The following is an 11,286-nucleotide window of genomic DNA, read 5'->3' as shown; positions in this document are numbered from 1 at the left end:
TGCTGTCAAGTCCAAAAATGTGTCGTTTTGGGTGTGTTTTTTAAAATGCAAATGAGCGGATAAAGTGCAAACACTGATCACAATGACGGTGGTTTGTTGTAATTCAAACTCAATTGTGCTGTCAAGTCCTTCTTTTCTCTCTCTTTCAGAGTTCAGATTAAGGAGGCGGTATTATTCTAATAAGATATCCTTATGACATCATAATGAAAGCCAAATTTCAATGACCTGTTTTTGCTCACACCTACAAAGTGGCAATGCTAACATTTTCATCATATGACCCCTTTAACTCTCTGTAAGATTGGGACAATATGTACACCCAGCAGAGTTGATTTAACTCTGGGGATTTTGCTGTGTACATCTGGTTAATGAAACCACATTATGTCAGCGCATAACTCCTACCAAACATATTCACTTCACCCAAAAGTTAGCCGGCAAAGAGGCAAACAAACAAAGATGGCACGGACGACACTGGGTAAAAAGCTTTCTAGAACCAAATAAAAGAGTTTAATGACAAACTTGAATGATATTAAACAAAGAAATAAAACTTTGAGAGAGTTTTGTGAACGCTTTTTCCCATCATGGACCTGTACATTAAATCACTGCTGCTCTGTACATTAAATCACTGCTGCTCTGTACTGTGCACCCCAGCTCGTTCCGAGCAAGGAGACACAGGTCACCTGCCCAACATAGAGTACACCATACAATAAGTGCTGCCTTTTGTTGCATAAACATCGTCTTAACTTTTTCAAGGCTGAGAAATTGTTTTTGAATTTTAGGTGGGAGTAAAAGATCGGATTCATATCTGTTTTGCCAAGACGCATTATGTGGCCAAATGTAAATGGAACAGTTTTAACAAATCAGATACTGTAGCTATCAGATTAGAGAAAACACATTAGGTGACCAGGTGTAAAAAGGCAAGAGTATTTGAATGAATGCAGATTTTTGGACTTGTTTTGTGTTACCTTTAAAGTTTCCTCATCTCTATGTTTCAGATGTTGATGGTCAGCAGGTTTGGTTGACTTACAGCCCTTCATATGTTTGTGCATTAAGAGGATCAACAGTGAAAATAACCTGTACTTTTAAAAATCTTCATGATTGGGTCAGAACAGCCATCTGGACCAAATCAGCCTATGCAGGACCAAACCTGTGCTCAGACACAAACTACAGAGGAAAGATTCAGTGTGTTAGAGGCTTTAAAAACATTATCAGAATCACTTTGACACAAGTGACAGAAGCTGATAAAGACATCTACTACTGCAGATTTATAACAGACTGTGGATACTTTTGTGAGAATGATGATTGGAATCCTGGAGTTCAGCTTAATGTCACAGGTAATGAAATAAACCGAATCATATTAACACACAGAGGACATGAGGGATTATATAATTTAACTGTGGCCTGATATAAACTAATATGGTTAATGTTATGATAATATAATATAATACATTATGTAATGTTATAATATTGATCTAGTTTATTCTGTAATGACATTGATTGGAGGATTTCAGTATGATGATGATGATGATAATGGACTAACAGAGAGTTTGTTGTTGTTGTTGTGCTGTCAGACCTGCAGGTGGAGACAAATCAGCGAGTGAAAGAGGGAGATTCAGTGACTCTTACATGTAAAACCACCTGCAGACTGACTGAAGAAACAACATTCATCTGGTACAGAGACACACAGATATTCACTAAAGGAATAAAAACATTGAATCAACTTCACCTGCATTCAGTCAGTCGTGATGATTCAGGAGTTTATAGATGTGATGCTGTAAGAGGATCTGAACATCTTCTGTCCTCTCCTGATGTTTATCTTAATGTTGAGTGTAAGCACACACTGATTCATAATCATACACAAACAAACATTTTACAAATTTACATGAATTTACATCAGTTTACAGAGTGTATAACATTAGATGTTGTTAAAACATTTATTAATACTACTGTATTGATGTGTAAAATTATTGTGTATGTTTGGTTTGTGTTTCACCTTTATATTTTAATATTAGAATCAACTGTAGATTACTGTTTATAAAGACGTTATTGATTGAAAATAAAATTCAGTTTTGAATTCTGTTTACACATACTGTATATTTCAGTAAGTGTTGAAGTGGGAAATCATGTGGTGATTAAAATAATCCTGAATAATACATTTACATCTAGATCCTCCTGAGAACCCTTCAATGTCCATCAGTGGATCTGGTGAAATAATGGAGGGTGATTCAGTGAATCTGACCTGCAGAAGTGAATCAAATCCACCTGTTTACAACTACACCTGGTTTAAAGGAGGAGAGTTTATAAGATCTGGACAGATCTACAGCATCACAAATATGAGATCAGATCACAGTGGAGAATACAAGTGCAAGTCTAAAAATAAACATGGAGAGAAATATTCAGATGCTGTGATGCTAAATGTGATGTGTAAGCAGCAGTAGCCTATTATAGATGTTATGTGCATAATAGATATGGGTTTCAGTGTCTATAAAGAAATATATGTGTGCTTCACACAAACATTTCATACCAATATCTTAAAAATTCTAATTAAATTACAGATTTTTTTCATATCTTGTAGATGCACCAAGAAATGCTGTGGCGTCCATCAGTGGATCTGGTGAAATAATGGAGGGTGATTCAGTGACTCTGACCTGCAGCAGTGAATCAAATCCACCTGTTCACACCTACAGCTGGTTTAAAGAGAATGAAACATCATCTGTTGGATCTGGACAGACGTACACCATCAATAACTTTAACTCCAGACACAGTGGATGGTTTTACTGTGAGGCTCAGAATGAAGTTGGATCTCAGAGATCTGCTGCTGTATCAGTCACAGTAACAGGTGATCTGTTCACTATTCATTCATTTTGTGTGTTTTGCTTTTTATCTGACACTAGTGTTAAATGATCTTCATAAAACTTGTTTTAGGGGCTCAGGGTTTTGCTGTTTATTATGGGATTGTGGCAGGATGTGGTGGGCTGTCCTTCATCATCATCGTCATCATTCTGTGTATCAGGTGAGTAAAAGTAATATTTGTCTTAAATTTCAGAAGTTTTTTGCCAGTTTTATTAATGGGATACAGTAAAGTACAGTACATATGAGAAAGACAGTGATCAGGTTGACTAGAAATCTAGACGCACCCTAGCGGCCGCAAAATATATTTGCTGCCAGGGTTTAGTCTAGGCACTCACAATACACTTAACAGCTCCAAAAACCAAAATTTGGTCAGGCCAATCACATCGTGGGTAGCGTCTGTGGGGCGGGCTTAACATGATGACGACAGAGCTGCGACGGTTCCTACTTGAAAACAAAGAATGGCTGCTGCTGCTGGCAAACAGCTTTCTTTTGAAGCGGCTTTGGCCGCGACTCTGGAGGACTTAGACTTATGTTTTTCTTTGAGAGAAGAGCAAATAACCCTACTGAAGTCCTTTTTAAGCAAGAAAGATGTGTTTGGAGTTTTGCCGACTGGTTACGGTAAAAGTTTGATATACCAATTAGCTCCACTGGTGGGGAAACGCATGGGACTCAGCCACAATCCGCTTGTGATTGGTCATAGCGCTATCCTATTGCGTGCAGATTTTCTGTTATTATTTTTCCTTGTTTTCTCCAGGAAGGGCAGGAGAAATCGTACAGCAGAAGACATGAAGCAGAAGCAGGTGAGCAAACACAAACCTCCATCTACACCTGCAGTAGATTTTAATTCTGCTTCATCTATAGTGAATCCTTCGGTGCTGATGTTACATAAATCAAATATTGTTTCTGAATAATGATGAAAATCTCTTTCTATAGACGGCTGACTCGAGTGATGATACATACACAGCTCTGAGTCCTGAGTCCAGAACATCTGATGACATTTACAACACAATCAGAGTAAATCTCTCAAACATTTCAACACTTAAATTGATCCAAAATGAACACAAGATCTATTGTTCATCTTTCTTTTACAGTCTGATCAGTGCAGGACTGCTGATGGCGTCTACACGACTCTTGAGCTTCAGTCCAGATCTTCTGAATATGACACACTTACAGTAAACACACATTAAACTCTCTCTTAATGCCAATATGGGAAAAATATCTCTCGATCTCTTTGTCATCTCTCCTCAGTTGTCTTTGCTGTCTTGCTTTTTTTGAGGGAACTTTTTTAAAGTTATTAAATTTCATGAAAATGACACACTTATAAAGTAAACTATGAAAATGCTCGTTCTAAACTGTACACAGTGTGCCCTGTAACCAGCTCTTATGTTGTTATATCTTGTTATAGATTAATAGTTAACATAGACTAACAATAAATAATGCTTTCACTATTGACTGTACATTGATTTCTATGAGAAATAGAAGTGCTTATGTTAAATTATTACAAGATACAAGTTTTTGTGAATCTTTTAGGCAATTCTGGGAAACCTGGAAAAGTGAGCAATGCAGATTTAAAAATATTATTTTGGTGGTTGGAAATTAGTAATGTTCATATAAGATCTCATTTAACCATATGCTTAAAACAACGTTGGAGTGGTTTGAGAGAGAAATCCTTGTGATTAATAAGAATACGATGGGAGATCTTTCTGCCATTATACAAAAGTGAACTAAAAAGAAACTGAAGTCGAGATCTATTTTAAGTGATAAAGGTAAAATGAGATCTTTTTAAAAATTTATTTTTATCAGTAAAAGATATTGACAGTTCCACATCTTTCTTTCTTACACTGTAAAAAATGTGCTGTAATTATGCAGCTGGTTGCCAGAAGCTTACTGTAGAAGCTAAAGAAAATGTTTCACGTTCATTTAACTTTGAACACACTGTTGCCAGTAAATAACATAAATGTAAAATCTACAGTAAGTTACTGGCACCTAGTAGCCAATAATACACAGCAAAATCCCCAGAGTTAAATCAACTCTGCTGGGTGTACGTGTTGTCCCAATCTTGCAGAGAGTTATTTTCTTGACTTGGGTTGGGATGTTGGCTGTTTCATTTAGGGTCGCCATTGTTGTGATCGGTGTTTGTTTTGGTGGGACTTGACTCTTGGCACATTAGTCGCTTTCAGCTGCTGTGACTTTGTGTGTTTGGAACATGTTATGTTGTAGCGAAGAAAGTAAAATACTGCAGTTCCATGGTGGTGTTTGGTACATATATTCTACATATTGTCAGCATCTTGAGGGCTTATTTGTGGTGTTTGCACACTTGTCAGAGGTGTCATTTTCTGTTAATTATGTAAGAACGTAATATGAAATTCAGTGCCCGGTTGCATGAAACTCCTTAAGTGAGGGTTTCCCTGAGGGAGAAAAAAATCCCTGAGGTAAGGGATTTATTTAAGAGCGTTGCAACAAAGGTCTTAACTGTCACCCTTACCTAAGTGTTTATACCAAGTATTTTACGGTAGTCTCTGCCAAAACACGGCAGCGGAGACGCGGTTGCTATGGTTACAAAATCTCACAGCGGTAACAAATCAACGCACAATGAAACATCGCAAATAACAGACTGTAAAGTGCCGCGTGTATAAAACCTTAAAGTAATTCAAACTAGAAACACTTTAGATTGACGGACGATCAAACCGATATTCTCCTAATAAATGCGCATCTTTTTCTCTAGAAATTATTTCGATCGTTAGAAATGCGCGTTGGTACTTCATTTTCTTAAATAACCATAAAATCAGCCATCGCGTGTGACGTTAAGGGACCTGTTATAGTCCCTTAAGTTTTTAATGGAAAAATGTGACTTAAGGACTTTGTAGCAACGCATAGCAGAACTTAAGGTAATACTTTAGCATTTAAGGGTAAATACTTATTGACAGCCTTAAGGTTCACTTAAGGGTTTTTCTTGCAACCCATTTTTTTATTAGGGCACCCTTAACCTTATATTTAAGGGATTTCTTAGCTTAAGGACTTTCATGCAACCGGGCACAGCACTTTTATGGCAGTTTGTCGTTCTGAACGATTTTGATTGACTTAACCAGGGTATAATGTAGACACACAAACATCAAGAATCAGAGTATGAATCACAGTGATGGTGACAAAGAAAATTGTAAAAATGTTCATTATTTATTCATGCCACAGTGCATTCTGGGAGTTTTGGATAAGATTTGTAATTTGCTTATACCCAGCATGCATTGCAGCATGAAGCTTTTCATTTTATTGTCACCATCGTTGTGATTCGTGCTCTGATTCTTGATGTTTGTGTGTCTACATTATACTGTGGTTACTTTTAAAGTCAATCAAAATCGTTCAGAACGACAAAGTGCTATGAGAGTGCTAGATATTATACTACAGTCTCACATACGTTTTCTAGATGTTGATGATGTTTAGTACTAAACTTTATGTGCTAAACACCAATATGGAATTGTATTGTCTTTTCTTTGCTATAACATACAATGTTTAAACCCACAAATTTATAGCAGTTGGAAATAGCATGCTAAGAGTCAAGTCCTACTAAAACAAACACTGATCACAGTAATGGTGATTTTAAATGAAACAGACAACATCTAAACTAATAACTCTACAAGTAAGATGTAAATGCAATTTTAGGCCTCAAACAGAGATGGTGATAGAGAGGATAAAGTTACAGATTGCAGCCCTCAACTCCGCCTCAGAGCCACTTTTTAACTCTCTGCAAGATTGGGACAACATGTACACCCAGCAGAGTTGATTTAACTCTGGGGATTTCAGTAATACTATAATTTCTACAGAATTTTTTTTACAGTGTAACTTGGAGCATAAGATTTTACAAGAAGTGCATAGTTAGAAAATTGTAGTGTTCTTTGTACAAGAGATCCTATTGAAATGTGCAGTGGATTTTTATTCCCGCTTATTTTCTGCTGAGAACACTGTTACTCAGAGCGAAAATAAATTTTAAGAACTTACCTTCTTAAAGAACTGGGGACCAGTAGCAATTATTTGTTCTGAATATAAACTCATGTCAAAATGTCTTGCTAACAGGTTAATCAAATTATTGTATAAAATTATAATCAAATTTATTGTATATTTGTTTGCACCCTCTATTAATATTGGAAAAGTGTTGAGATTTCAGCGGGTCACCATTGTTGTGATCAGTGTTTGCTTTAGTTGGGTCCTTGACTCTTGTTATTCACTAAATTAAATCTTTCTTTTCTTTTTTTTATGTTTGTATGTGTTTATGTAGAAACACATGTGCATTGGAAAAGAAAGACGTGTTTCAAAGTTAAGGTGAAACTGGTTGCTGTTTGTGAAGAAGTCAAGATTATATAAAATTAAGCTGCTTAACATGATTTTGTTGATCCATTTTTGAAATTTATAATTGTTTTGGTTTGTAAATACACTGTGACAATGTCACGATGCTGCACACAATTGAGTTAAGACAGGAGAGAGCGGATCCAATATGCAGTATTTATTCAACTTGAAAATGTAACAAAACACGAAAAAACTCTGGGCGACACCATAACATACGTGGAACACGCTACAATGAACCGTACAAGACAGGGGAAACAGAAGTGAGTGAGTTTAAACAACACAATGACCAATGGGTAAACGGAAACAATGAATCACCAAGACAACAAATAAGGGGAGGAGCGTAAAAACAATGAATAACCATGGTAACAAATGACAAGGCGGAGACAGAATTAACACAGGGAGCTCAGGTAAGACACTGATCAAAACAAGGTATACAAAGACAGTAAGAACAAAACAGTACAAGATATACCAAAACCATAAGCAAAGACAAGACCCCAATCAATAAACACGACATAATGCAATAAACAAGGAACCCAGGTAACAATAAGCAAAATAAACAAAGCATGACAAGGAAATAATAAATATCAAAAAACACACAAACAGAATCCCAACAGACAAGACAAACAGCAAAATTGCTGACACATTCGGACATCATTACTCATCCTACGAATCTCAACAATGGTGACAATCATCAAACAAATTCATATAAAACGATCAACTGCAATGCATGCTGGGAGCTATAAATTAGTTTAGAACTACGATGATACCCAGCATGCATTGCAGCATAAAGCTTTCTTTTGTTGTTCGTCACCATTGATGAGATTCATAGACCGATTCATGATGTCAGAGATAGATTCAGTAGTTTGGCTTTTTGAATTTGTTTTTGTAATCCTTAAAATAACAGGCCTGACATTGTTTCCAACTACTACTGTAACATCCATTTTTTGCATACCTTTAACAGTATTTCATTCATATTATTTAGGTATATCTACAAGAATTTAACTACTTGATATCATTAGATCTTTGTTTTCTTTGCAATAGCAGATGTATTTTAAAACACTGCTTCAGCAGCCAAAGAAAACTTACCAGTAAAACACAAGAGTAAAGGGCCCAACTAAAGCAAACACTGATCAAGATAATGGTGATTTGTTGAAATTTCAATATTTTTTTCAATATTAATGGAGGGTGCAAACGTGATATTGATTCAATGGTATTAACATTGATAAAACAACGATTTTTAACATTGTTTCAATGGCTGCATGCAATCTGGGACATGTAGCCAGATATTATGCAATATAAAAATATGAAACTTTAAAACATTATAACTTGTCTTATAGGGATTGCATTATAATGCACTAAGAATGCCTTAATTATGCATTGTAAATACGGGCTTCGTAGAAAATGTTACCAAAGTTTTTCCTGTATGAATTTGTCCGAATCTTGGTGAGGTCATTGTCCTATAGTTGTGCGTAGGTTCTACGCTGTAGCTACGCCGTAGGCCACGGTTCCCCAAATCTTACCCTGGAGGGCCGGAGCACTGCAGAGTTTACCTCCAACCCTTATCAAACACACCTGATGCAGCTAATCAAGGTCTTCATGATCAGAGGCGGACAATCCATGTGCCATGGGTGGGTGTCCTCTCCAGTGTTTTGTTCCGGTCACCTGGATTTGCTGATTGGTACGGTTTTTCGGCGGGGGGTGGCCTCCTGGCTCGCTGGTGTTTTAAACCCTCAAGAAAGTCTTCAAGGCAGCGCTGCAAAGCAATCCCCATGCCCGAGCGTTCCAGCCAATCACAGCACTGGTGCTAGATATCGAACCTTCCGCCAGCTTCTGGCAGTTTGAGCTCACCGTTGGTCAGGTGAGTAGCGCAGATATGGAAAGATAGGAATGTGACTGTGTTTATATTCAACTCAAATGTTTTGAGTGTTTACGAGACATGTTTCCACGTCTTTTCGGCACGGCTTTCTTTTTTGTGCTGTTTCACTGTTGGTTACTCAATTTTATTCCCAGTTTTCTTACCATTGGAGCTTGGGATTGGGGTTAACACAACTGTCTGTTACATAAAACGACATCCTAACCCAACTCTAACCTCATTTGAAAACCGATTAAAATTCTGACAAATAAAAATATAAGCCAATGCTTAAAATGACATCCGCATTTATGCCAAACCCAACTTTATCCTCGCGTGAAAACTGTTTAAAAATCAGAAAATAACCACAAATCTAACCCCAATCGAAAATCGACTTAAACGCTCGAAAACCTTTCGAGCTGAATTAAAATTCAGTCACATTCCCATCTTACCATATCTGCGCCACTCACCTGACCAACGGTGAGCTCAAACTGCCAGAAGCTGGCGGAGGGCTCAATGTCTAGCACCAGTGCTGTGATTGGCTGAAACACTCGGGGGCGTGGAGTGCCTTCCATGCAGCGCTTCCTTGAAGGATTCGTTGAGGCCTTAAAACACCAACGAGTCAGGAGGTCACCTCCTGCTGAAAAACTGTGCTAATTAGCAAATACATGTGATTGAAACCAAATACTGGGGAGGACTTTTGCTCATGGCGCATGGATTGCCCACCTCTGTTCATGATCATTAGAAAATCACAGGTGGGTAAGCTTGATTGTGGTTGGACCTGGACTCTGTAGTGCTCCGGCCCTCCAGGGTAAGATTTGGGGAACCCTGCCGTAGGCTGTGTGTAGCTTTGCATAGCCTGACGTGCACCTCTACAAAAATGTGACAGCGCTTCTGTTCTACGCAGACCACAAGCACTGTGATTGGTCCGCTAAAACCACTCTCAGACCTTTGTTTATCATCCTGGAGCCGTTTGGATTTAATTTGTGAAGGATGGACGCACTTTTTTTGGACTTGAAGGTCGTGGACTATTGCTGGACCCCGTAACATTACATTTAATCAACAGAAAGATCTAAAATATTTTCAAAAATATCCGAAAATGTGTTTGTCTGAAAAACGATGGACATATGCAACTTGGACAGCTTGGGGGTGAGTAAATAATGGGTTTAATATCGTTTTTGGCCGAACTACCCCTTTAAAACTGCAAAAAGACATTCAACCCCTTAAAGGGGACATATCATGAAAACCTGACTTTTTCCATGTTTAAGCGCTATAATTGTGTTCCCAGTAAATGTGAAAAAGACAAACCCAGTAACTTAGTTTTGGTAAACCATTCTCTGCAAGCATGTGAAAAAATAGGTCATTGTAATTTGGCTCCTATTGTGATGTCAGAATAGGAAAATACCAACACCTTTATCTGGCAGTGGGGGCGGCAGTGGCTCAGTGGTTCATGTAGGTTGTCTACAAACCGGAAGGTTGGTGATTCAATCCCTGGCTCCACCGGACTAAGTGTTGAGGTGTCCTTGAGCAAGACACCTAACCCCAGCAGCTCCCGACGAGCTGGATGGCGCCTTGCATGGCTGACACCGTCGTCGGTGTGTGAATGTGAGGCAAACTTGTAAAGCGCTTTGGATGGCCATAGGTCTGTTAAAAGCGCTATATAAATGCAGTCCATTTACCATTATCCAACCACGGCACAGCCATTTAGTACAGAGAGAAAGTGAGAAAGGGAAAACAATTCACAGCACAATTGAGTTTCAATTACAACAAACCACCATCATTGTGATCAGTGTTTGCCCATCATCCACTCATATGCATTTTAAATGACACACCCCAAACGGCACACTTTTGCTCAGGCCTACAAAGTGGAAATTTTAACATGCTGTAATTAATTATCTGTGTGATATTTTGAGCTAGAACTTCAATTACACACTCTGGGGACACCAAAGATTTAGTTTACATCTTTAAAAAATCTCTTAATATGTCCCCTTTAAGCTGTGGTTCACACCGGCAAAAGAAAACTAAACAACAGGCTTTTGTTTGAGGAAAGTATGAAATGGGTGAGATCTTATGTAAGGTGAGTGTAAGATGAGTAGCAGTAGGACTCCGTTTCTTCAGTTCAACTAATGTAGCACAACACTAAACCTGAAAACCATTAAATTAAACTTAAAGATTCTTGGCCATCAAACACATCTCTTCATTTAAAAATGAGTTAAAGATTTACATAGGTTACAGAACACTTTTGTTGA

The 11,286-nt window shown here is 37.8% G+C and overlaps 1 long non-coding RNA gene across 1 annotated transcript; it reads left to right on the top strand.

Moving 5' to 3' along the window:
* The first annotated feature begins 3,559 nt into the window (after positions 1 to 3,559).
* Positions 3,560 to 4,863, top strand: LOC141357269 (uncharacterized). The gene is made up of 3 exons (XR_012363754.1): positions 3,560 to 3,650; positions 3,784 to 3,864; positions 3,942 to 4,863. It is a non-coding gene; the product is annotated as an uncharacterized lncRNA (long non-coding RNA).
* The last annotated feature ends 6,423 nt before the right edge of the window (positions 4,864 to 11,286 follow it).

This window comes from Misgurnus anguillicaudatus, chromosome 3, assembly GCF_027580225.2.
Source record: "Misgurnus anguillicaudatus chromosome 3, ASM2758022v2, whole genome shotgun sequence".
Lineage (NCBI taxonomy): Eukaryota > Metazoa > Chordata > Actinopteri > Cypriniformes > Cobitidae > Misgurnus > Misgurnus anguillicaudatus.
This window is presented reverse-complemented; position numbering and strand designations above follow the sequence as displayed.